This window comes from Arvicanthis niloticus, chromosome 12 (assembly GCF_011762505.2).
Source record: "Arvicanthis niloticus isolate mArvNil1 chromosome 12, mArvNil1.pat.X, whole genome shotgun sequence".
NCBI lineage: Eukaryota > Metazoa > Chordata > Mammalia > Rodentia > Muridae > Arvicanthis > Arvicanthis niloticus.
In genome coordinates this window covers 28,566,366-28,593,922 of record NC_047669.1, presented here as the reverse complement: position 1 = coordinate 28,593,922, position 27,557 = coordinate 28,566,366, and the positions used below count along the sequence as shown (strand labels likewise).

At 39.6% G+C, this 27,557-nt stretch overlaps 1 protein-coding gene across 1 annotated transcript in view; it reads left to right on the top strand.

The window, feature by feature from the left end:
• Gap43 (growth associated protein 43) overlaps positions 1–27,557 on the top strand; it is a 90,207-nt gene that overhangs the window by 18,949 nt on the left and 43,701 nt on the right. The window lies entirely within an intron of this gene.

The following is a 27,557-nucleotide window of genomic DNA, read 5'->3' as shown; positions in this document are numbered from 1 at the left end:
TATAGAAGCTATTTAATCTTTTATCTTTCCTCAGGGAGAGAAATAACTTTAAAGCATATATATGGTAAGCCCAAATACATCCCAGTGTATTAATAGTTCCATCGATCTCTAAGTTAGAAAAGATCTTAAGAGCTATATTATCTGAGAATCATTCATTTATTCATTAGGAAATATTTATTAAGTACCTAGTATAAAGATTGTAGCCTAAAGCCATTCTATCCAAACAGAAAAAGGATCAGAACACTGTCGGACAGCACATACTAAACAGTTAATGCTACTACTGCTGCTGCTGCTGTAACAGTAGTGGCAGTAGTTTTGCTTTTTGAGATAGGGTTTGCTGTGTAGTGCAGGCTAGCTGTGTAAGCCAGGAAAGCATCAAACACGCAAATTCTCCTGCCCCTACCTCTCCCCTGCGGAGATTATAACTTTTGTTTTTATATCTCAGATCTCACTCTCCCTGAACATTCTCTGAGCTGTTGAAAAGATAGAATTAATACAAAGTCATATGTTTATATGTAATATAATTAATAAATATTAACATATAATTGATAATATAAATAATATATGCCACAAATAACATCCCAAAGTCTCTCCATATATCTCAGAATGCTTACCTCTTGTTGGTATTAAAAGAAGCCTCAATAACTTTCTTTAGTTTTATTTGTATAGAAATATCCAAGCTTTAAAGTCAAGTTGAAGTGTTAAAATGAAATTCTCCATGTGAACAATGCTTATAAATATCTCAAGGAAGATATTTCTTGAAGCTTCTCAGCATTGACCTTAGAAAGACTGAAAATGTCATAAATTCTCATAAAATAGAAAATATAATGCACACAAAATTGAAAACTCTAGAATTTAAAGACTTGAGAGATTCATATCGTAGGTGTACAGTAATGGTTAATTTTCATTCATCAGAAATTTTACTTAATAATGATTGGTAAAAGAAAATATAGACTAATTTTCAAACTTTTAAATACACCACCACAAAAGCTCATTGGATTATGCCTTCTTATAGGATTATTCTTAAATCATGACCTAAGAGTCTCCTGTTATTCTATCACTGCCAGGAACCAGAGACTTGGTGCCAAGGCTAAGTCAGCCTTGGATAAACAGATTGTCTGGCCATGGCCACCAATCTGTCCATTGTTTGTGACCTATAAAGATTGTTCCTGCAGGCAGCTCTGCTTGTGTCAACTGTGTGTGCACAGTGGAAACTGCCCAAGCTGTTACTTCCAAGGTCTGTTGTGCTTATACAACTAGTTACTACTGTTCTCTATCCCTCCTCTTCCCTCCTCCTTTTCTTCTGCCTCCTCCTCTTGTTCCTCCTCTCCCTCCTCTTCATCCTCCTCCTCTTCCTTTTCCTCATGTTTTTCTTTGGGTTCAAAAAGGCTTAATGAAGGTGTACCACTTGTTCGGAGGTTAGACTCTAAATACCTCAAGATTATAACATTTTAGCTTCAAAATGCATTTGTTGTGTGGGAAGGACTGAGGTGATCATTACAGGTGGCCAAAGGAAAAGGAAGCCTTTCAGTATTCTATAGTAAGCATAACCTTCTGAAATATTTGCAAGGCTAAAGTTAGAAGGCAGCCATCTCTTATAGACAAAACACAGCTAGGATTAAACCCTAATATAAGAGGCTTCTCAGTTAAGACTCCTTTGTGAGTTGGCACCATATGGTGATACATCAGAAACCTTCTTACTCTGTTTTACACATTAACAACCAGCTTGTGTTCTCTAAACCACTGTCATGGATCAGAGTCTATTAGATGACTTGAAGTGCATTTTGATGGGGCAGTGGGTTAAAATCTCCATTACTATGGGTGGAGGATGCTGTCCTGTGAATGATCATGCTGCACCTTAAGCCTCACTTGTTGAAATTCTAACCCTTGATGTGATGATCAAGTACTGTTTATAAACCAGAAAGCAAATCTCCAAACACTACTTCTTCCAGCTCTGTGATCCTGGACACCCCAGCCTCCAGAACTCAGAAACAAAATTCTGTTGTTTATAAGCAATCTGGTTTCTGTTATTTTTGTTATAGCAGCATAGACTCAGAGAGGAGAAAGACTGATATTTACAAAGGGTTGATGTGTACAAAATGAGAGTAACAATTGAGAAAACAGCAAAACAGGATTGTTAGTTAAAGCAGAACTTCTTAACATTATTTTCCACTCATAATCTTTTTCCTCTAGAAAATTTTTACATAACCCCAGCATATAGGTATGTAAAATGAGTATACAAATAAAGCATTTACTGATAACACACTATAAATATATTTAAAACTATTTTATGCATATTACTTTATCACTTATTAAAGACAAAAGCAAATTTTTCTATTAATAAGATGACCATTAATGCTCATTTATTTTATATAAATAGTTGAATCTTGGGTGATTATTCAATACTGTAAGGATACAAAGTGTGTTTAGCACTTTTCAGTGATGATCAATATTTTGATAATTTTCAGTAATGATCAATTTTTTAATTGCCAGTGCTGAAAATGCCAGTTCACACCTATACAGCATGATGCCAGTTCACACCTATATAGCACGGTTGAAGGAGGCCACAGCTCATTTCAGGGATCATCGGAAATTCTGTCTCAATTCCAAGCCCAAGCCCATTGCATCACTTTTTATGAAACTCAAGTCAGCAAATCAAGCAGCAGTGCTTAAAGTCAAGTATTCTAAAATAATACAATCCCCAAATACACTAATTCAATACTTTTATGATGAGGAAAATAGGACAGTAGGAAAATGTCAAACTTTGTTTTCTGTAATTAAATCTATGTATTCTGTAAGAGCAGGGAACCATAGATAGATAGATAGATAGATAGATAGATAAATAGATAGATAGATAGATAGATTAGAGATATGTATATATAACATAGATATGTGTGTATGTATGTTATATATAAAATATATATAACATGTTTATATTTATTATATATTATACATATATAATATGCTTATATGAATATAACATTTTACATTGTTATATATTTATATTATATGTGTTATACATAAATGTAAAGCTAATTGGAGCTAATGTGTATAAATATTTATATATATATTAAATACTTTGCAATTCATAATATACAACCAACTCTAGTAATTCTAGCTGAGGTGCTTTAGTCAGTGTGTAGTGTGATACAATGTGCAGTGGCGTGTGTTTAAAGCAAGGCTCCCATAAAGTCACAGAGTGCAATGTTGGTAAGAGACTGCTAGACATCTTGAATTTGTTACGCATTTGATTTTGAATTACTAACTTGGAGTTGGTGAATGCTCAACCCTGCCCCTTACTATCACTCCTTTCTAAATTCCCACTTTACAATGGTAGGGTCTAACCCAAAGTTCAAGCAGTTCACATTTTAAGAAAAGCAGCACTGTGAGAACCCAGTGAGGACTCATACCTTGGAGAAGGCAAGGAATGCCAGGAGCTCTAAAGAGAAGACAACTGGGAAGTAGCTCCAGAAGCAGAGAAGTGTATGCAATGGCAGGAAGGACGTACTCTCACAGAGCTTTAAGGGGAACATCCTGCAAACTGTGAAGAGAGTTGGGTAGTGAGGGCTACACCATAGAAATGCATGTGTAGGATGTAACTTAACCAAAAGCACTTCACTTTGTGTTATATAGGAAGAAATCTGTGCTTTCAGCTATGGGCTGTCATAAGAAGTACTTGACATAGCTTGTACATGCCAGATTGCACCAGAGAGCAGGAAGCCATGTTCAGAGTTTATTTTAAAACACACATATATGAGGAAATGACACCTTCAACTACAATTTTCAAACTGGAAATCTAAATGGAAATCTAGTTGGGGAACTTTGGGGGGAAATGAGCCATTTTCAGTGCTTAGGCAGAGTAAAGTCTGTGCTAACCTAAGTAGTCTGTGACTTTTGACCTGCCTGACCAGGTGATATAGTGGACAGGAGCTAGAGCTTTCCTTACTTTAAGCAATTACCATGGGGCCATTTGAAGATCTGGTTTTCAGCTTCTTCCATTTTTTTTATTAGTTCTTGAGTTTTGATACAAAATACATTGATCATATTAATACATTAATCTCACCCCTCAACTTGGTTCACATCCATTCTCTTTCCTCTCCCTGCCTATCTTTGTTGAAACCTATCAAATTCAATTTGTGCTGCCAATATACTGTTGGGTGTGTAACCAACTGCTGGAGTGTGGTAGACTCCTCAGGGGCTGTACCCTTAAAGGAAACTGAACTTCTCTCTCCCCCAGTAGCCATCATTTTTCCTTAGCTTCTTGGGTATGAGTAGGACTTCATGCCTACTCCCCATATCCATGCTGAGATTTTGTCTGGCTTCAATTTGCACAGGCTTTATGCACGCTGTCACAGCCACTATGAGCTCATGTATGCAATTTCCCTGTTGCGTCTAGAAGTCAACATTTTCTTGAGGTCAGCCTTTGCCTCTGGCCCTTACAATATTTCCACCCACTTTTCCACAATAATCCCTGAGCCTTGGGAGAAGGGGTATGAGTTAGTAGTGTCCCAATTGGGGTTAAATATTTCAAAGTCTCTTATTCTCTGTATCTTGACCAACTGAGGTTATCTGTATTAATTGCCATCTACTGAAAAAGAAGCTTCTCTGATTATGGTGAGAGATGCACTTACGTATGTGTCTATCCATAACTGGTTAGGAGTTGGCTTAACACTCTGCCCATTAAGCAGAGTAATCATAGGTCTTCCCTAGGGCCTCTGACCTGTCTAGCTTTGGGTGCCAGGTATGGGATTTATCTCACAGAGTGGGTCTTAAACCTAATCAGAAAGTTATTTATTACTACCATGACATTGTTGCCACAATTGTACAAGTAAGCATCCCTTGATGGATTCACAGCTGGGTAAGATTAAGGATAACTTTCATCCATCGTGTAGTATGCATAGGACATATGAAAACTAGCCAGTAGGGATGAAGCTTCCAGCTTGATTTCTCCATGTACTTTGACTCAAGGATGTAGTATGTTCAGCAATAGGTTCTTACTCTTAGGTTCCATCAGGGAGATAAGAGCAAAGACAATAAAAGACTTATAAAGTGGCAGGGGGTTGGTGGCAGCTACAGGATCTCACTGGCTAACAACTCCAAAAGAGGTAACCCATTCCTGTTATTGGGCTTTTTAAAAAATTAGTCTACTATCTTACTATAGGGTAACTCTACTTAAACTCTTTATAATCTCTCTCTCTCTCTCTCTCTCTCTCTCTCTCTCTCTCTCTCTCTCCCTCCCTCCCTCCCTCTCCCTCTCCCTCCCCCCTCCCTTTCTCTCCCTCCCCCCTCACACACACACCACACACACACACACACACACACAGAGAGAGAGAGAGAGAGAGAGAGAGAGAGAGAGAGAGAGAGAGACAGAGACAGAGACAGACACAGAGACAGAGACAGAGACAAAGAGAGGAAAGCTTCTGCAGTGGTAGGCTTTGAGGTGGCTTTTACAAAAGTTTTGCTGTTAGTTTTCCCTCCCTGTACTTTCTTTTTGTAGGTTTTTAGCCACTATTTCTGCACCCTAACCCTCCTTGCTGCTCCCAACTTCTTTAATGTGCTCCTCTGGGGATTCTGTATCAGCCTTTGAGACTGGAACTCACGTAGATGGGGCTAGTTGTTCTCTAGCCTTGAGGACTATCTAGCTTTATCTCTTTAAACCCACTGAACATTTAAATCAAGACAATTCTCCTTATTTTCTATTCGAGGGATAGAAAATTACCACGATTTCTACTTTAGATTTGTAGAATGGAAATATTTTTGGTAGACCCAATAAACTTGAAAGGAAAAGTTGACTCAACAAAGAATACTTAAAACAAACCAAAACCAAACAATAAGAACAAATAAAAACTAAACCCAACTTTTCCAGTATGTTCAGCATAAATGAAAACAAAAGAAATATTTACTTGAAGATACTAAGCTGGAGGCAGGGGTGACACAGTGCAAACTACTCCATGAGTGACTGAGAGATTTCCTAAGTCCAGTTGACAGAGTCCTACAAACAATCTGGGAGAAAGACTTAGTTGCTTCCCCAATCAATGGGAGAAATACTTCATTGAAAGAAACAGAAAGAGGAGTCAATAAAAGAACTGGCATGTGGAATCAGAGACACCACTGAGCAGAAAGCTGTATGTGATAATGATCAGCATTTAAACTAAGGTGATCAAGGAGACTGAGGGTGGAGAACGGGATGCTGGCTATAAAGGAGGGGAACTGTGGTAGCCCCTGAGTGGACAGTGCAGTAAGCGGTGGGGTGAAGGACAGATTCAGAAGAAATGCATGCACTTGGATAGGATGCATGTTGGAAAACTCGCTGCTCATTCAGCTGTGGTCCCCATAACATACCGCAGACTGAATGACTGATGTACAGTAGACATTTATTTCTCACTGTTTGGGCTTCTGGGGATCCTAAAATCAAGACACCAGTGAATCATAAGTCTAGTGAGGGCCTTATGCTTTTCTGTCAGCATGCTGTTGTGTTCTCACATGGCAGAGGACAAAGAAGAATAAACTCATTCAATTTTTTTTATACAAGAATGTTAATCCCATTCCTGAAAGCTGGAATCTCAAGACTTGATTATTTCCTAATGGCTCCCACCCATTAATACTCCATAGGAGGTTCGATTTCAACATGAAACCACAGTCCAATCACAGATGGATGGAGGAAGATGAGTGAGACTATAGCAAGAGTTTTGCTCTAAACTCACTCTATCTGAGTGCATAAAAACCAGTCCCCTTTGCCAAGAGACTTCAGAAAGAGGCAAATAGATCCAGAACTGCAATATAATTTATTGGAGACTTTCAGACAGAAAGATGGCCTTGGGAGACAGCAAGAAGAGGTAGATGCTTATGATTTGTATTGGAAATAGGAGACTTATATAGTTGGGACAAGAGTGACTTCATTCAAGCTGGACTATATCTGAGTTACTTCAAGCTAACATCCAAAAGATGGCATATTCTTGTCACTGACAGATCTGGGGTGATTTTAACATTGCACAAGGTACTGCAAATGTCTTGTTTATAGTATGCTGGGAAACTCTCTCTCTCTCTCTCTCTCTCTCTCTCTCTCTCTCTCTCTCTCTCTCTCTCTGTGTGTGTGTGTGTGTGTGTGTGTGTGTGTGTGTGTGTTTATTATCTAGGATTATCATGGGCAATCATTGTTTAAATGATAAGATATGTCATGCAGAGTCCATTCAAGGATGCTATTTTTCCGAGCTGGGGACTGATGTGTATTAGAGGAGAGGGGAGTGGGAACCCTGAAAGACTGAGGAAGAAAGTCAGTGTAGCATGAAAGTGATAGGGTAAAATACTTAGATTTCCAGATGAGAAACTTGAAATAAAAAAAAAATAAACAGAGAGGACTAAGGAGGGCTCAGACTTGGTGTGTATAATCTGGGATCTCACCACAAGTCTGAGCCTCACTAGTTTTACATCGATGAACTTTCATGAGTGTGTTCAGAGTCAAACAAGGAAACAAAACCTTCAAGTGAACTTACTGAGTGTGAGTGAGTTAAGCAGCACATCCCCATGTATTCTATGGGTGACTTGAGGTGACATCCTCTGAATAAACCCTTAGAAGTGACCTTTGAAGGACAGACTTCATACATATTTCCTTCACAACACTTAAGCAGCAAACATCTAGGAGTAGATTTTGGTGGGAGGTGGAGGCATTTGAAAGCTTTGACTGAGTTGGGAACATAACAGGAAGAAATGTGGCCCTCAGCCTACGGTTACTTTCCTCTTCACATCTCTCACAGTGGCTCAAGATCAGAACTCCTCTGAGTATGCATTGGCATGTGTTCTAAGATAGGTCCATCATATCTGAGAAATCTTAGTGTTCGTCCTTAACCAAAGCAAGAACCTCAATACTGATCAAGCACATACATGAAGCCCATGATGCACATGCTTTTCTATTCAATTACCTCTGCCTGTTAAGAACTTACGTCAGGTAGACATCTGAAGTCCTGTTCTTTCTGCAGCCTCCCAGAATCTATCATCTTTTTCCAAACCCCATCTTTTCCTTTGAATCCCCTTCTTTATTTCTTCCAGCTTCAGTGATGGTTTTATGAAAGCTCTTAATCACGCATTTATATTAACTGTGCACCATACTTAATTCTGAAGGCTTCTGCTTTGTGTCACTCACTTTCATTTTATTTGTGTCATACCTAAATGATGTCTACTTTTAATACATCTTTCCCTTCCCAACTCATATCTATTGTTCAAGAAATAATTTTTAAAAAGACACATTTCAACTAAGGTACTAATAGTTTGCCATTATCTCTCTCCTTTTGGTAAGTTCTGAAAAGATTGACCTGTCATGAGAAGTTAGTAGATACAAAGATTTAATATTGGTTTGGATCACATTCTTGAGATCAAGTGGCAGCTAGTAAATTGATAGGAGTAGTTCTCTAAGTTTTTGTTGATACAAGTTCCTACGTAATTTTATACATTTTTGTCCTGTGTTTGGCTCTTCAACATCTCTCAAAAAGACAGTTGCCAGCCAAATAAGCCACAAGGTAAATTGAAGTGTCTTGTCAGGTAAGCTATATTTGCAGGGTGAGACAGGCTGAGATGAAAAACTGTGAGTGGGTTCTTCTACCTCATCTGGGAGAACACTGAACACCAGGGAGCATCCGTTTTTCTTACATGTGGCTTTTTAAACAAAATGTGGAACAGCATTTCAGTCTCAAAGAAGGCTAGAAAAATTGAGGACTGGCTTCTGCTCCCTCACTGTATTTTCTATCATTAGTTCACTAAATGTAACCTCTGCCTCTCCAATGCTGTGTCTACCTGACCTGTGTTTTCAGTTTCTCAGCACTAAAGGGTTGGGAAGGACTTGACTGTCTAACTCAAAACTCTGATTCAGAGATCCCTTGCCTTGTTCCTAATCTTGGTTGTAAGTTAGGTTTTCCAATCTTGCCTCTGGGCTATATCTTTGATGTTCCCGCTCTGTATTGACCCTGGAGTGTGGGTAATTTCATTCAAATATAACTATTGCTATCTGGGCAAAAGTAACATTTTTGCCTTGTTTGCAATTAATTGCTTTTCCCATGAAAAGCAGACCCACTACTGACTTTTAAATAGTCTTTGAACTTTTAAAAATGTGTGGCAAAAATGTTTTCTAAAATATATGAACCACCGTTAGAGAAGGAATAGTGGCTGTCTTCTCTCCCTGTTTATTCTTCTTATACCAAACCCACTATGTATAGGTCCTTAGGCATGGCTGCACTGATATGTCCTTTTTCAGTTAAGGCTAGAATATGCAGTCTAATGGATTATCATAGGTCAGTAGTGTTATGTCTTGGTATATAGTCTTACACATCTCACTTATTCATTGTATTTATTTTAACTTATCAACTGATCCTTATGTGAGTAAAGCAGAATTCACTGGTGCTTAGAGTAAAGTACTAAGTAAGTAATTCAAGCATTGACTAGTGTGTTCATTTTCAGAATGGTCTTAAGCAAGTCTCTCTCTCTCTCTCACACACACACACACACACCACGTACAAAACAAACAAACAACAACCACAACAACAACAAAAAAAACCCTCTATTTAACCGGCTGCAGGAGATGGAACAGCTAAGTACATGAGTTTAACTGGAAAGTTCTTTTCTGGAGAAAGACACTTAGGCAGTATAAACTATCTTCAGTAAAGAGCCTGGCTTTTTCCTGGAAGATCCTAGGAAATGATGAGCGAGCCCAACACTACTGCACCCTTCTTCCCTTACAGCTTGGCTTTTAAAAGCTCTATTTTACTTGAACACTATGTTTCTGAGTCAAAAGAGTGCTTCAACAAAATCTGCTTTCCTGGAGGGCAAAACCAATCTTACCCAGAAAGGGTTTCAGACAGGGAGATACTGCTGAACACTGACAAAAGATATTTTTCCCCTCCAGCAGAAATTGCTCAAATGGCTTGAGAAAGAAACACAATATGATGTTTATCTCTGTTTACAGATGTTTAAGCAATGCCCCCTTCTCAGGGTCATGTGACTACAAACAGCATCATGGTAATTATATCTGCTGCTGCAAAGAACAGATGTGTAAATTGGTGGTTTCTTGGGGGGGGGGGTGGATAATGCCAAGTTCACTTTCCAGAAATGGACACAGTGGAGTGCAGCTGTGACACACTGCTTGGAGTTCTCTTTGGTGCTGGAATAGTTAGAAAATATGAAAATTCAGTGAGACGTTCAGCAGGAAAGTCTGGGGAGACCTAGGAAATGGTTCTAGTGATTTGATGAATGTTTTATTCATCAGATTTTAAATTTCTCTGCTGTTGTCGGACAAACCTCAATATTCAAAAGAGATGGCAACCATCTTTGTTTCTAGAGTTTTTCAAGCAAGAGGTACTCTCTCCACTGGGTAGAGAGTAGGATGAGGAGCCTCTCAAGTCCCATGGACCTTTGAGCAAGTGCAGTTTAGATGTAAACAAGACTTCAGTGAGGTCTGATTGTATCAGAATAATCAAACTTTTGGCCTGTGAACACCAGATTATTTTTTTCATATACCACTGAAGGGTCTGGCAGGGATCCTGAAAACTGGAGTCTGAGAGCTCATTTCATATACCTCTAACCCCTTAGAGAAATAAATCAGATGACAGTGTTCCTACCATTGAATTTATTGTCTCTGTAGCAATTTGCTTTCCCCAGGATGCATGTTGACAATGAATATACCGTAGTCAAGATTATCCTGAATATCAAAAGAACATCATTCAGATTGGTGTAGTAAAACAACTTCCAAAAAAAAAAAAAAAATGTCTGCTACCACAGATTACATTGCCATCATCCCCACCTCCTTCACTCTGCATAAATTTCATTTTGCTCTTAAATGATGACAAGCGGTGTGTCTGGGATGTTGCACTAGGATCTAGCATTTGCCTAAAGGGTGAAACATATCCTGGGTGGGAGCTATCTGTACTTTTCTACGTACTGTAATTTTGTAGAAAACTAATAGGTAGCCTATAACTTAGTAGATTTGATAAAACAGTGCATGTTAATTTGCATTTATATTGGATATTATATTCAAGGAAATTATGCAACAGGAGCTTTCCTCCTGGGGCAGGAAAGCATAATCTGCTCTTTTCAGGACAGACTCTTCAGCTTTTATGAGCCCATAGCCACTACACAGAAGCACCAAACCAAGTCTCTATGATTGAAATGTAGCAGAGGAACCAGCTTGTCTGCTAATCTGTATCTTTCAGGCCCAGAATGGAAGGATAATAAATTGAGACTTGCCTAATGCCTTAGGCTAAAGCATGCCTTTGACACTAATGATCTAATTCACTTATCTACTTTGTCCCAAATTTAGCTTTCTCATTCAATGTGGCCCTGGGAACTCAGAGGGGCTGGGAGAACACGAGGAGGTAAAGAGGTCTAACTGGCTTCGGCTCCATCACTGACTAACTCTCTAAGCTTGTTTCCCTGGCTGTGAGATAACATGGCATTATGATTTTTTTTAAATTGGAATTTAGAGTAGGGATTATTGGCCATTTTGTGGAAATAGCCACCTCGGGGTGTCCATTGGAAACAATGGAGTAAAATAGAAAACTCTTACTTGATCAATATAGCCATTTTCAGTGTATTCAAAGAAAATATTTTCAGACAGAAGTGTGGTTCAGTTCGCAGCCAGTCCTCATTGTAATCTATGGATCACTTACTGAAGTCAGTCAAAACATGCATCTGAGTACTTCTGAGCAGAGTCCTCAGCAGCCTTAGAGGTAGAGTGAATGAATCTTTTTTTTTTTATAGTCATATTAGTTTGCAGACATATACAATGAAATTACAAACACTTGATGTAACTGGAAAAGCGTTTTTGTTGCTAATCTGAAATCTGGTTGGCTCAAAATCGTTTAATCTATTTAAGCTTGAACTTTGTAACAAGGTCATCTTCCATTTTCCAGAAAGCAAAGGTTATCGTTGTAGAGCAGCCTCTTGGTGAGCAGCTTCTTAGAAAAGACAATTGTTAAGTTTGAAACTTAAAACTCCTTCCACACTATAATAACACAAGGTTATGTAAAAATTTCTTCACCTGTCTGTAAAACTTCAAGTTGACCCAAAATGGAGAGCCATATATCTCTTGTGGAAACAGGAGAAAATAACATTGCTGGGTTATGGAAATGAAGCCATTTTAAAATCAATTTTATTGTGTTTTATTAGCATAGATGAATTATACACAATAATGATTTCCACTATTATGACGTTTTCATGCATGTACATAATGTATTTTGCTTATCCTCACCTCTTCCTCCTTTCCTGTGTCCTTTCCTTTGTCCCTCTTCCATGCCTGCTAATCTCTTTCCAACTAGTTTCTCTTACACTATTGACTGTCCCTGTGTATATTTGTGTTTGTGTGTTCGCTTACACAAGTACATCAGTTAGTTTCATTCAGGTTGTTTACTGGATCTTGGGTACCTTACCAATGGCTACATCACCAAAGAAAATCTCTCTCAATCAATCTCTCTCTCTCTCTCTCTCTCTCTCTCTCTCTCTCTCTCTCTCTCTCTAACCCACCATTAATTTCTTACAAATCATCAGTTAGAGGCATACCCCCATAAGTGTTTCTCCTAATCATAACAGGGTCTTGTCCAGGGAATCATAGCGACAGAGCATTCAAGAGTGCAAAAGCCATGTCCTACTGGAAGTCAGAATCCTTTATTTATACCTGATTTCATTGGAGAAGGGATGTATGCATAAAAGCCGCATGCATACACTACTCCTCTCTGAGCTATGTGTTATGCTGGTCAGTTCAGTAGTGAGAAGGAAAAATCACAGAACTATGATTACTTGGAACCTTTGTGTCAGAATAAGATTCTCAAGAGCACTGCAGTGGGAGAAAGTAGCTAAACAGGATTTCAAAGGGATCTTCTTGCTTCCTGGTTAAATGGTAGAAGGAACTGTGGGTGAGGAGAATGGATAAAGACAAAAGACAAATTAGTAGGCACCTGAGAGGGAGATGCGTTGAAACCTAAGTGTAGAAGAGGAGAGTTGTTTAGGCCTAAGGATACAGTTGTCATATGGTCATCTTCAGGCTGAAGAAAGGAACATTGGGTAAAGGGTTTTTCAGCTACCCACACTTACTACTGAGTGCCTAATCTGATCCAGAACAGCCAGGGCACTGGTCAGTTCCCTGTGAGGAAGAGAGAAGAATCCAAATCACTTACTGGGCTCAGTCACTGTTTCCATAAGTGTTCAGTGTTCATAGAGTGTTCCCTAAGGCCCAAAGACCATACAAGGAACTGATATGAAAATGATAACATGGGGCAGCCGAGAAAGAGAAAGGGAGATACTGGTGGGTACTAGGATGACCCAAAATGCTAGATCATCTGTTAGAGTTAATGGCCTTCCTGTGTGGTGAAGTTCGGGCTTAGTCCATTTTTACCTGCCTCAGAGTCAGCCCCAGGGAAAACTGAACGTCCTCTGTCTAGTCGTCTTTCTCCAGTATACCTCAAGAGCAAGCTTGGATCTCCTGGCATCAAGCCCCTCTTTTTCTCCCAGCATGCACCAGTCCTCAGGCTTTCCTTCCTGTACTTGCCTTCTGCCATGCCTTAGAATGTTATCTGGGTTAGGTGACTGCTCTCAGACAGTTGTCAGCAAATTCATTACTCCTATCACTTACAGTTAGGTGTTTCTTATGTTGTGATCTTTTTTCTTTTCCATAATTCAGCCTATTAACAGTGAACCTTTTCTGGAGGTAGAGATGTAAGTAACGGGCAGCACTGAGCTTAGAAAAGCTGTTGGACACTCAGACAAGAAATCAACTAAGCACACTGCCTGATGGTTTGACTTCAGGGACACCCTGAAGCTCACCCTCTTACCCCTGACATACAAAATATGTATAAAGTAAGGAACTGACAAGACCTTAGACTTTGCGGAGCAGAGCAGGGGAGTGAAACTAGCTTGCTTTTTCCCTAAGCAACGCTGGTATTGACTGGCCACAGTTTCCGCTCTCCCTTGGACACACTGAATTTTGGCTTCCTTTCCGTGCTTTTGTTTCTCTGGACCGCTCCCTACATTTTGACATCTGTTTCCTTTGGTCATCCCTACTTTGCACTTCATTTTCTGTCTTCCGCGATGGATCGGGCTCCTTCCTGATGATCTCATCGCTTTGTTTCTCAGAGCTCCTCTCCCAGTGGCTTTCAGAGCCCCCACCTCTCAGCTAGCAGGGGTGGGGGTGGGGAGGAGCTGAGGGCGTGGCTTGGGTCTCCTAGATCCTACGGACGCCAGAGTGTGGCACAGAGTGCTTACTCGGATGCCCCACCCACACAGCCCCAGTGTCGCCCAGAGGTGCGGACTCAACTTCTGCAACTAGTGGAGCCCCTCCTCCAAGTCCGCAAACATCGAGAGGCTATTGCTCTCTCAAAGCGCTAGAGAATTCTTGTTTGGGGACTAATTACTTCTTCTATGGATTTGGTTTGAAGAACAAAAGCTTGATCCTATGTCCTAGACCTAGGACACCTACGTTTCACAGAACAGTGAGGGCCAAGGAGAGGGGTTCCTTTCTTAGTCTTATCAGTCGGCTTGCTCCTCCTGCTTTTGCATACAAAGACCAGGGTGATGGCAAGGTTACACAGCCGGTGAGAAAGAATGTGAAAAGCTAGCTGGGTCAATTGGAAGCCTGTCTCCAAGTTTTTTTTTTCTTTCTTTTTCTTTTTCTTTTTTCCTGACTTGGGAGGCTGCAAAGGGCACATTAGCATCCACCTGGCTGTGTTCATCATTTCCTTCAGCGGTATAAGGGGAGACCATAGCAGAGGGCTGGATGGTTTCTTTGCATCAGCAGGATCAGACATTTGCAAGCCAAGTAGGAACCATGGAGGATGTGACAAGAGAGAGCTAGCTAAGGCAAAACCAGGGACTTCATTGGAAAACAGTGACCCTTCGAAATTATTCCTATTCTTTTAAAGATTTTTTTTTTTTTTTAGGTTTCTTGATTAACTGCACTTTTCTTTTTTTTTTCTTTTTTTCAAACTTGGGTGGACAGTAAATGAAGCAGGTGGAAAGAAGTGAAATTACCGTACACGTAGCGAAATTCAGATATTGTGAGATTTCCCCTTAGCTTGGAAACACCCGGCACCAGCTTGGTTCTTTCATTCAATAACATGAATGAATTTCGGACACTGGCAATAGGATGGGGCTGTGTCATGGGCTTATATGACGTCACACTCACAAATGGAAGAACCGTGAATAACCTGATAGCTAGCTTCCACTGGTCCCAGTCTAGGAGGGGACAGCTATGAAAGGACCCGGGATCATGCAGAAATTACTGTGCACAAAGATGACGCTGTGCTGGCCAACACACACACACACACACACACACACACACACACACATCTATATCTATATCTATATCTATATCTATATCTATATCTATATCTATATCTATATCTATATCTATCTATGTATATTTGCATATCTTCTTTATTTTTAGCAATCTGACTTTCTTCCTCCAACCAGCTTGTGATCACATTCTTCACGTACACTCACATGACTTTTTGCATGGTAGCTAAGGCATTCCTTTAGAATCCTTTCCTTCCTTATCGAATAGGCTTTGGGGAAGCTGTGACTTTCTGCTGACTAATGAATGGTGTAGTACCAGCCTTTGGGAAGAGCTGGTATCAGCATGTTATCGGCTGGCATTTACAGGATGATAGTGTCTATTTGACACTGAAATTATTCATTTGCTGGTTCACAGGTACTGTAGTAAAGGCACCCTCCACTGCAGACATCAGACCACAGCTGCCTTTATTCCCTTTTCGGCTTGGTGATCTACTGGAAGTGGCATTTTTTTTTTTTTTTTTTTTTTGCTTATGTTGATGCATATAAACAATTAAGTATATTTAATTGTGATAAAGTCAGTGACAGTAGAGGCCAAAGTCCAGGGAGGTGACCCCATCCATACTAGATTCTAGAATTAGATTATAAATCTCAGATGCTTCATTTTCTAGGGAAATAGAAAATCAGAAAAAAAAATGTATATAATCATTTGCTGATAGAACTTTGATGCTTGGGATGTTTGACTCATCAGATAGGCAGACTGGATTCATTGAAGTATAAAGACTTTCACAAGTCTCAGGCAGGTTGGAAGGGTCAAGTAGACAGCCCTGGACACCTGACAACTCTTCTCCTCTTCCTCCTCTTCCTTCTCCTCCTCCTCCCCCTCCTCCTTCTTCTTCTCTTCTTCTTCCTACTCTCCCTCCTCCTTTCCTTTTCCCCTCCTCCTCCCTCTCCTCCTCTCCCCTCCTCTTCTCCCTTCTTCTCCCCCTCCTCTTCCCCCTCCTCTTCTTCCTTCTTCTCCCCCTGCTCTTTCCTCTCCTCTTCTCCCTCCTCTTCCCCCTCCTCCTCTCCCTCCTTCTCTACCTTCTTCCTCCTCCTTCCCCTCCTCCTCTACCTTCTTCTTCCTTCCCCTTCTTCCTAACCTTCTTCCTCCTCCTCACCTTCTTCCTTCTCCTCCCCCTTATCGTCCTTCTCCTCTTCCCTTCCTCTTCCCCTTTTCCCTCCTTTTATATTCTTCATTTCTCTGAATGCAATAGACAGTCAATCCTTTAAAACACCTTTCCATGTAGTGTGCTATTATACACAGAAGGAACTGTAGATTTCAGAGAGCAGGTAGTGTGGGTGATATGGCCAGTACTGTTCACATTAATGTGCCTAGTTTTGTTAGGGTGTAAATCCTGATGCAGTAAGCCTGGGCCAGGCTAGTCTGCCTCGAGAATGGCCAGTGCCAGTTGTTTCCAAAGCGCAGAGGCTGCTGGTCTTTGAGGTCCTAGAGCTAGCCTACCTTTCCTCTTTGCTTTTCCTTCGCACAGATGCAGCAGCCCTGGGAGATTTAAGGAACCTTTTATGGTCCTGTTGCCAGGTCACAGCTCACTTTGCTAATATGGATGCCTTTCACTGCCTGTCCTCAGCCAGGCTGGAGATTGTTAGAAGTCATCTCTAGAGGCAGGTGTCTTGGGCGAAAGGGTGTGATCTTTTATCTAGTGACTTAGCACCATTTAACTTGGTTTCACAAACCTTTCACACATAAGCAATTTGCTCAGCTATGATGGCAAAAGGCAAGTCTTTTTCTGTGGCATGCGGGGTCCTCCAGCTGTCGCTCATTTCTTCCCTCCCGGGAAGGCAGCTGCTGTGCTGCTAGCTCGCAGGCCTGGCCCTTCCGCTGGGGCTCTGCCAGTGTTTCCGTGCGTTTCCCCACCGTTCACTCTTCTCCGTACTTCCCCGCATTACCTCATGTTATTTACTACACGTCCAGGGGCCGTTGTGCATGACGTAAGAAATAACTGGGCAAAGGCTCTCCTAAGGCAGGCAGACTTCAGTGTTGCCCATTTCTCAGTTCTCTGAAGCTTGCTTACCTCCAAAGGGCCTTTGCCATAGCCCTGTACCTTGTCCCGGGGGCTCACTTTCACTATTTCTTAACATAACATACTCTCAGAATATAAATCCTAGATCATAACCTGAGTGTGCAACAGTCAGAAGAGCTGATCTCCAGAGTCAGGCAGCTAAGGCAGCCACGGCCCAGCTCTTCCACTCATTAAATGCAGAACTTCCATAAGCATTAATTTTCTCATTTGTAAAATAACATTACTTAACTCATATATTATAATTATAGTAATGTCTACTTCCTACATAGAAGAATTTTCATGTAAAACCTTAGCTCAGGGACTGATGAAGTGATCAGTGAATGCTAACTTCTATTATCCATACCATTATTATGACAGTTTTTCTTCCTTGCAAGAATTTATAGGATCGTAGAGTATTGAGAAAGTACGTGAATAGCTTAACACAAAACAAATACAGCTAGAGATATTATGGGAATTTAAGGTAATATTAATATTACCTTAATTAATTAATATTAATAATATTAAGGGAATTGAGGTAAGTTAATAGCCTATTCTGGAAGTTGGAAAACTGGTGTGCAACCTTACAATAGCTTTTTCAGTTTTAAGTGGTTGAAAGAAACCTAATGGATTAAACACATGTTGTGACTCCTTGGTATTATCTAGAATGCACACATTCCCAATTCATAAATAATTTTATTAGAATACAAGCATGCTCATTTTAGGCATTGTTCATAGGCTATGTCACGCTATTGTTACAGAGCAGTTGAGATAGAGACAATATGGTTCAGAATATGTATATGTAATTTTTGCAGAATAGATATGCTAACTCCTGGTCATATAACTGCAGCGAAGCAAGAAATTTCTCCAGCCAAGGAGCTGGGGATTGGGATAGCTCACAGGGGATGAGAAGATCTTTGGTGGACATGTAAGATAGCAGTCTCAAGAAGGGGTCTATCTATGAAGCATTGTCAGTGAGCAAATGGATCTTGACTAGACTGGGGCATATGAAGAATGGGAGGGTTTCTTTGACTGAAGCTCAGCTCTCACTTAGAAGAAAAGGTTGAACTCAAATTCCAAAGCAATGTATATCTTCTTAGCTTGATAAATAATGCACATACTTAAAAACATTTTTGAGGGTGGGGGAGAAGCATACTATGACAAAGACACTGCTCTGGTTTAATCTAGTTTAACTTGATATGATGAGTGGAAGACAGACTAAGTAAGAGAGATTCTTACGTTGAGTTTTATATTGAGTGTTATAGTGACAGCACCCAGTGTCAGTTTTAAAGCTTAGAATATGGAAACAGTGCGCCCAGGCAGTTTCAGGTATTTGCTCAATGGAAAAACAACAATAAGAATCTCCATTCAGATTTCCCTTGCACTTTCACCTCCAACTTCCACCTCCAGCTAGCCCCATTGGTTTTCTGATTCGACACAATGATTCAAAATGCATGCTCTATGTTTTTTGTGCCACCTCTATTTCAGGTCACTGTCACTCTATTGAGACTGTTAGAAGCTCAGAGCGACTTTGGTTCACTAGGTTCTGTGTGTTTGGTTTGGGGAAATTGTAAATAAATGGACAGTCTCAGACAGAGTTACTGAAGAACCCTGGAAATCTTTAATCACTCCTCTCTGTTTTCACCCTGAGACACATGAACAGAGGAATATAGCTTATGATGACTAGAACAGAATTTGAGGAAGAGTGGCAGCATCCTATGTAATGGAACAAAGATGTTAAGAAGAGGCTCTGGCTTTCCACGAGCTTGTTTGCTCCCTGTCTGGAACTCTTTTCTTTCAAGACAGAGAGTTTCCCTGTGTAATCTTGGCTGCACAGGAACTCTTGTCTATAGATCAGGCTGGCCTTGAACTCACAGAAATCTGCCTGCCTTTGCCTTCTGAGTGCTCGTGTTAACAGCAAGCACCACCATGCCTGGCTCTGGCAAAGTAACTTTTCTTAACATAAGTATTTCAGAACCAGACAATACCTCCCTGTTTTTACCCGGTTTACCTTAATTGTTTTGCTTAAAGAATGAGTTATAAAATCTTTGGGAGAGCCACAAGAATTAATTCAGAAGTTATAAATTTTACTTAAGATTTTAAAAACATACAGGAGATGATCACCTCTTCCTAGGTAGTTGGCTTTGAAGCGTGAAATGTTTTTTTCTTGTAGGATCACAAAGTGGGTGGGGCTATAATGGCTTTTCACCACAATGAACAACCACTAAAACAGGTAAAGCATTCATGCCTTTAAGGAATTAGATCACATAATATGATAACATTGAGAATGTAATCTGAGCGGATTCCGTGTATTCACTATCTGGCTCACTACAATTGTGAGGACAAAAGAAGTAGTTGGTGCAAGGGAAAAGCTGTATTTAATTCAGATACGTGGACTGGAATTAAATCCTCAGACTCAGGAATAAATCACAGAACCCATTCTTTACTGTCTTTTCTTCTATAAGAATTCACAAGGGCAACTCTACTTCATCTGTTTACTTTCCTCATTTAATTAAATAGCCACATTTTCTGATCTTAGCCGCCCGTCCCTTCTTCCCTTTTCTCTCAGAATTGCTTCCTCTGCTGTCTGATAATTTCTCTCTCCTGCTTTCAAAATTAATAGGAAAGCTTGTCTCAGGGCTGCTTTCAACATTTCCTGTGTGAATCTTTCCCATCAAAATCTTTGAGAGGAAAAGCAGGTTACATCATCAGTGGGGTGATGAGGTGATGGCACCACGGCCCCTGCTTTGAAAAACCCATTTCTATTTTCTTTCTATTGGAGCAAGATTTTGAAAGTGGGGACAAAATTGGGGTGACAGCTCTGATGATTCTTTTAGGAACTGCCCAGCGTTGCCAGACACTAGCTTCGACAAAGACCTATTCTAAATTGTACTGCTCCCCTCACCCCACCTCTGTTTATGAGTCTGCCTAGGAGATTTGAGGGGTCCAGAGATGAGAGGTGTCCCGTTCTCACTTTGGTTTCTCAACTTCTTTGCTTTCTGGAGATATTTCATGTACAGGCATCTTTCAAGTATTTTGTTTCTAATCATAGGTCTGCTACTTGCTCGCTATGTGATTCTGAACACATTAGTTAGTGCCCTATGTCATACTCCCTTCATTTTCTCTTACAAAATCATATTTTCTATTACAGCAGTGGTGCTAGAGTTGCATTAGTTATTATATAAAATATATTTAATAAACATGTTTGGCATATATATGTGAATAAATAACAAACATAATAAAGTGTTTAGAAAAATATCCAAGACATAAAATTATGTAATTTTTGATTTGTTCTTAGCATTACACATATGATCATCACTTCCAGTACTAGCTTTTGATGGGGACACATACTGTTTTAAAGAGCACATAATCTTGAGACTTCTTATCCACTGAGCCGTGAAGGAATGAAAATATAAAAAATTTATCAGATAGCTCACCCATTTTCTGGTGTCTGCAAAATAACAAATTTCACTTTGTTTGTATTGTCCTGTTCCATGTTTCTATTTTATAGGTACTGCATATTTCCAGACATGAAGCTGATATTAGAATTGCTACATACTTGATGATACTTTCTGTGTATTGTTAAATAATTACATGACTCTGATAGGTGTATAAAATATAAGAGATTATATGTGTGTAAGATCCACCCTACTCACCATGGAGCTTCTTTCCTATTTATTTCCTTATTTTGGAATAGTGACAGCACATTTACTGACTCTACCTCACTGGGATTCTTTGAGAAATAATATTAGTACGTTTAAAATGAGTCACGTACCAAATTAAATCATCGTTTTTTTCCTTTTTGAAATTGTATTTCCAGTTTCTTTTTCACCTCCCAACAAATAAATTTCATGATAACATGAACTCTGGTGATAGAAAACATGTACTCTTTCTAGATTAGGTACATGACATTCAGGTATTATTAATTTACCCATGAGGATGTGTTGAATGAAGTCAAAAAAATCTGAAATTAAAATGAGTCTTTCTCTCAGGGAAAAACATTCACAAACTAACCCCTCACAAAACGTTCAGCATTTGCATTTATAACTTTTATCAAAAGCAAAAAGGAAAGGGGGGAGCATGGGACAGGGGCTTTCTAGGGAGGGGAAATGGGATGGCATCTTAAATGTAAATAAAATATTAAAAAAAACTTTTATCAGCTACAGTTATTACCAGTCATAAATGCACAGAGTAGCTCTCAGAACCAGCTCAGGCTGGCTCTGTTATTCAGACGTTATTCAGATGTATAAGGGATATAAGTAGATCAGTTATACATATAACAAATATATATATATATATATATATATATATATATATATATATATATATATAATAACATTAAAAAATAGCAAAATGGGAATTTTTGTGTGGTAACAGATAAAGGTCATATATTTTTTAAATGACTAGATTTCATCATTTCTGCTGGAAATGCATAGATTTAGGCGATGAGTAAAGTTCGAGAGGAAGGAGATGGAAGCAGTTAGTGTGTGTCAGGTGGGAAACGAGTAGAACCTGTTACTTAACCTTGACAAGGTAAACACAGCTCTCTTTTCCCAGGGATAGAAAAAGAAAGGAACTGCATCTTGTGGCATTTGTACACAGTTTACTGGTCATACTTTTGAATAGCTCTGCATATATAGCTCTGCAGTATAGGAGAGTTGAGGAACGCCCCTAATCTCCATCTCTGGATGGAAATATAAGCCTAGTGATAAATAGCATATAATAGCCAAACCATTTTTGATATTTATCTTATTGACAGGTTGTATCTCAGTCTCTTGATGAGGTAACATTGCTCTGAGAGGGGCGATAGTAATGATAATATCAGTGATTTTTTAAAAAAAATTTATTTGTTTGCTTTTAGAGGCAGGGTATCATGTAGCCTAGGGTGACTTTCAACTCACTGTGAAGCTGAGATTGTTTTAGAACTCCTGATTTCCCTGCCTCAGACATGCTGAGATAAGAGGCATATACCACCATATCTGGTAAACATGAGTGATTATAATGAGAGGAATTGTAGAAGTTAGCCATTTTGAGCACATACAATGTGTCAGGGACTGTATTAAATGCCTTCCATACATGAAGTCATTCAATCATTATGATACATAAACGGAGTCTTGTTAGTCCTCCACGTCACCTGATACTGGCCTGCCCAATGAATGTAGTAAGCTGGTAAGACTGTGTGAGAGCAGGATTTCAGACCTGTATTTGTTAGTCATGGTCTATGCCCTAAAATAACCAAGGAGTATTGACTTCCTATATTTTATTTTAAAAAGCACTGGACCACTTAGGACTAAGAATGGACTGTATCATTTAGAATCTGGGCCACACATCCGTCTTTGGCTTTCTGAATATTTTGATTATGAATCAGGCAATAGGGCATGCTCCTCACATCGTCATGACAAAGACTGAATTGAAATATTACAATATACTGTCCTCCCATTACACAGGAAGGGGAATTGAGGAAAAGGTCTGCTGGAGAGTGGCTTGATGAACATCTCCAGCAGACCTACTCAGCCGGCTGAGTGCTTCAAGTTTCTACACTCTGTGTTGAGCAACACAAAGTGTTATGAGTCACTTAACAACCATCAGTGGTCGTATCCCAAGGATTAAGGATGGATATAGTGACACTACTTTAACTGCTGTCAGAAGGATTCACTTCTAGTGGTGGTCCTGGGCATGTCTGGGCTACTCATCCAGTTTTTCCCCATATGTATTGGCTGACTTCTCTTCTTTCTTATATCCCAGTTGTCACCGGATATATTAGTTACTTTTCTGTCACTGTGACAAAATAACATGACCAAGTCAACTTACAGAAGAAAGAGTTTCTTTTAAGTTATGGCTCCAGAAATATAAGGATCTATCATGGTGGGGAAGCATGACTGCACATAGCAGGCATGGCAGCGGGAACCAGAAGCTGAGAGATCATACTTTCACCAGCAAGCATACAACAAAGAGTGAACTAGAAATAGCATGAAGTTATACCTTCAAAGTGATGTACTGCCTCCAACAAGGTTCCACACCTAAGCTTCTTTCCCCAAACAGTGCCACCTACTGGAACACTTATTTAGATGTGTGAGTCTATGGAGACATACATTTTTCTTTCACACCACAGCAATAGAAATTTTATGGTCCCTCTATGATTTGTCTGTAATGTCAGACTTTTAGGAGGCCTGTTGAGAGTTCTTGTCTCTTCCATCTCAGTGACCCCCCTCCCCCAAAGGAATATGAGTGGTCTCTGGGAGAGCAGAGCCTAATTGTGCCTGTCAGTGACTTTGATCCTTGATTCAATCAGGCAACCCATCCCCATGTCTGCCACATCCAAACTATTTCTGTAAGAGTTTAGTTAGCTTCTGTCTAGCATGTACCCTAGGAAATGACTAGCATAAATACATGCCTTGTCTTATGCCTAGGTTCTTTCCAACTCCAGTTTAGAAGGGCATGTCTTACTGATTCTACAGAAGTGGCAATATGCTGTACCCTTCTTTAAGGAAGAACATACATTTTCTCACTCCTGCACTGACAGGAATTCCAGGATCCCTCTTTGCTCACACATTTTCTTGGGGAACTGCTCAGTCATGAAAGTGTCTCAGCTGCCCCATAACTAATAAAAGACTTTTACTGAACCTTAAATTGAAATTGAGTCAAGTTATGATAGTTGTTTGGAAAGGCTTAAAAGTTTCATTGCTTCTTCTGATCTTTTGGTTTCCTTTTACCTTGGGGGGTGTGGGGGGAGAAGAATCTTCAAATCAAGTAAGCACTGTGTAGAACGAAACTTGTGGATCTCAGCTGTGACTATCCTCTTCTACATTCTCCCAGAAAGATGCGAATACTTTCATGTAAAGAACTAAAGTAGGTTCACCCATCTCTCTTTTTCATTGAGACACATTTCAGTCTATTTCTGGATCCTTAACTACATTTAAAGCATGTGAAGAGCCACTAGTATAAACTTCCTTGATACTTAAATTTTTTTTCCTCTAAAGTATGTTGACAAACTACCAACTATGATCACAAGGAGAATAAAACTTCACTAAACTAAGCAATTAATATAAATAGAATGGGTCATAACTAATTGCTAAATTTCATATTTATATATTAATAGTTTACTCTCATTATTTTATAGGCCACATCAACACTTTTCATACACATGACCACTCTCTTGTGATAGAGGAAACATTGTTTATTACATCTCTTACCCTTTGATGATGTTTCTTAAAAATAACTTTTGCTAGATCAAATTGGTTATGTTCCCATGATAATTGTAAAAACCTTAAATTCACTGAGGTATCCCAGAACAATGAATGTTATTTTTAGTTCTGAGCCTTAGGCACCCATGAAACATATTGTATCCATCTTTTGACTAGTGTGAGTGCTTAGCATAGACACTCGGTGTGGAGTGATAGTCTTAACATGATGTTTCATGAAGAATCAAATACACCAAATGTCAAGCATTCTAAGTTTATAATGCAATGATCTTGGACTTGGGGGATGGGTATACTAGGTGAAAGGAACTGAGTCCAAAGATAGATTGAGCTACTGACTTAAGCACACAATGGATAATAAAAGAAGAGTTTTTTTTGGTTGTTTGTCCAGATTGATCTCTGGTTCTGCAATTTAGTGACCTTAATTCTGGTTGGAAACTGAAAGCAGTGGAAATGCCTTGTGACTTGGCAGAGGTTGGGTATGGGTGGGGAAGTTCTCTGGGACCTCCCTGATTATGAAAATGAAATGGAAGATGGAATGCTTTTCTGAATAGGTATGTCTACTTTCCACTTATAATTATAATAAATTATTATTAACAATTTATTGTTTGTATGTGTGTGCTCCAACACACATGGTGAAGTGTGGATGTGGAGGTTAGGGGACAGCTTTGGGGAGCCACTTCTTACTTTCTACTTTGGGGATCCAGGGTATCTCTTGTTCATAGTGAGATATCTCATACTTGGCACCAAGGTTTTTATTTAATAACCAGTGTCTTCTAGGGAAAACACTGTCTACCCACACAGGAGTCCAAACATCATTTTTTAAAATGTCATATTTTTGATTAGGTTACAAAGCAGCGGGCTTCCATAGTGTTTTTTTTTTTTTTCACATCCTCAGTTGTGATTAACTTACTAAATTGTCTTTTTCCTCTTTTAATATTTATGTTCTTAATGGGACTCTAGCTTTTCTGAATCACTGGAGGGCCTCTTGTGCATGTTTGCCTAATCCGAAATAACTGGTTTGTTTATTCTTAGAAGGAGTAGCATTTGGATTGAAGAAGCATTTGGCATTGATGTCCAAGTGCAGATGTCCTATCATATAAGATAGTGTCTCATTCAGAAAATCCACAGTAGAGTACAGTAAATAGCATCTTGGCTCTACTCTGTGCTCCATTCACAACTGTTAATTTTACAGGGTTATGATTTCATCTCTGAGCAGAGGGCTCCTGGCAGGGACAGATGCGCTGGTGCCCCAGATTGTGCTGTGTGTGTCCCAGTAGGAGCCATCAAGAGCAGCAGGATGACAGGAAGGAGATGGTGCCTCCAATAGAGAAGCCATTATAGCATGGCCCAGGGAGGAGGCAGGGAAGAGGAGGATGGGTGCCTTCAAAGAGATCATCATGTATCTTTCCTTCTGTTTAGAATCGTATGCCTGGTAAACTAAGGGAAAAGAAAAAGTTGCCTTGAATCTTACAGAGAATATTGTCAATCTTGATTTTAGATATCATTTTAAAATATATCTTGGGGTATCCACTAGCATGCTGACAGACCTAAGCACTGACAGATCGGGATATCTGTCCAAGGAATATCAAATAGGACCATATCATGATTAGCTGGATCTGGGTCACTAGGCTAGGCTGGTATGACAGGTGGAAAAACACACTGTGTGTTGAGTCTGTGGCTTACTTCCTAGTCTAGAGCAAAAGGCAAAGCAAAAGCCAAGGCCAGATTTGGACCAAGCATTGGACATAGTACACAATAGATACTTTTATTAATTTTTTGAGAGCAAGTGCCTGTACTACTTACTGCTATAATTCATAGCATGTGGAACAGGACTCACAAATATGAGCACAAGGTATATGCTCAAAACCTAGTCATTGTGCATAGCCATTGTGCTCATGATCACACTGCAGCTTTGGTCTCCAAGGAGGAGGGCCTATGAGACTCTACTCCTTCCTGTGGGTCTATGGGATATTAACAGTCCCTGGGAGAGGAGGGCGGCAGCTTCTTCTCTCCTAGGTTGCCTATGCTCCAGGAAATAATGTCCCACATATGTTCATGCAAATCAGTGGGTCACACACAGAAAGAAGAAGTGAAATCAGAAAGATGGCTTGTTGGGGGGAGGTGTCTGGGCAAGAGAAGGTGGGGGCAGGTGACAGAGGGTATCAGAGGTTGTGTGCAAGCATGTAAAATTCAGTATGTGAATGAACACAGCTGTCAAGGAAGAAAAAATGTATATGAGGAAAGGATAAAGAAAGAGAGAGACCATTAATAGCTAGACAGGATACCAGGGTAAGCATCGGTGTGGTACAGAGTTTTGTTTACGTGCCTATTCATTTCTTTCCATGACTGTACTTTTGTTCCCACCCTTTGATTGAATTTCCCAATAGAAAAGGGTCATATGTAGCACATGAAAGTCTGTAAATGTTATTACCAAAAGGTAAAATAGTTTATATTCTAATTTCATGCCTACAGTACTAGGATGCTTTATTTATGATAATAAAAACTAATTTTAGGTTTAAATGACTTTGGGGCTATAATTGTGACTTAGTAAATACAGGCAATTTTTAAAACAATCAAAACAATTTTTCCTCACCTTTTAAAACTCAGTGATAATGACTACGTTCTATGTTCCAATTCTGAAGTCCTGGTGTGCGTATTTGATGGTGGTAGACCACACATGGAGATAGTTAAATAGTTGGTGCCCAGCATCATGAATCATCATATTCTGGCTTCCTCAAAGCCCTGAAATCCATTTACATTTTGCATAAAACCCTGATGAGATTTACTATTGAACTATTTAGCATGCTTCTTTTCTTGAGTACATTAAGTTTCTGATCATGTTTGGAAGCTTAAAAAAGAGAAATGCATAGGTTGTTGCATAATATTTCTTAAATCGTTAAGCTTAAGAGTCCTCAGAAATCCTAAGGGCCTAGTATCTTTGAGAGCTCTTTCATAAAAACCTAAGGCAAATGTGATTTGAATCATTGATGTGCATCTAAAACAAGGCCTGTTTGATTGGTTTGTAGAACAA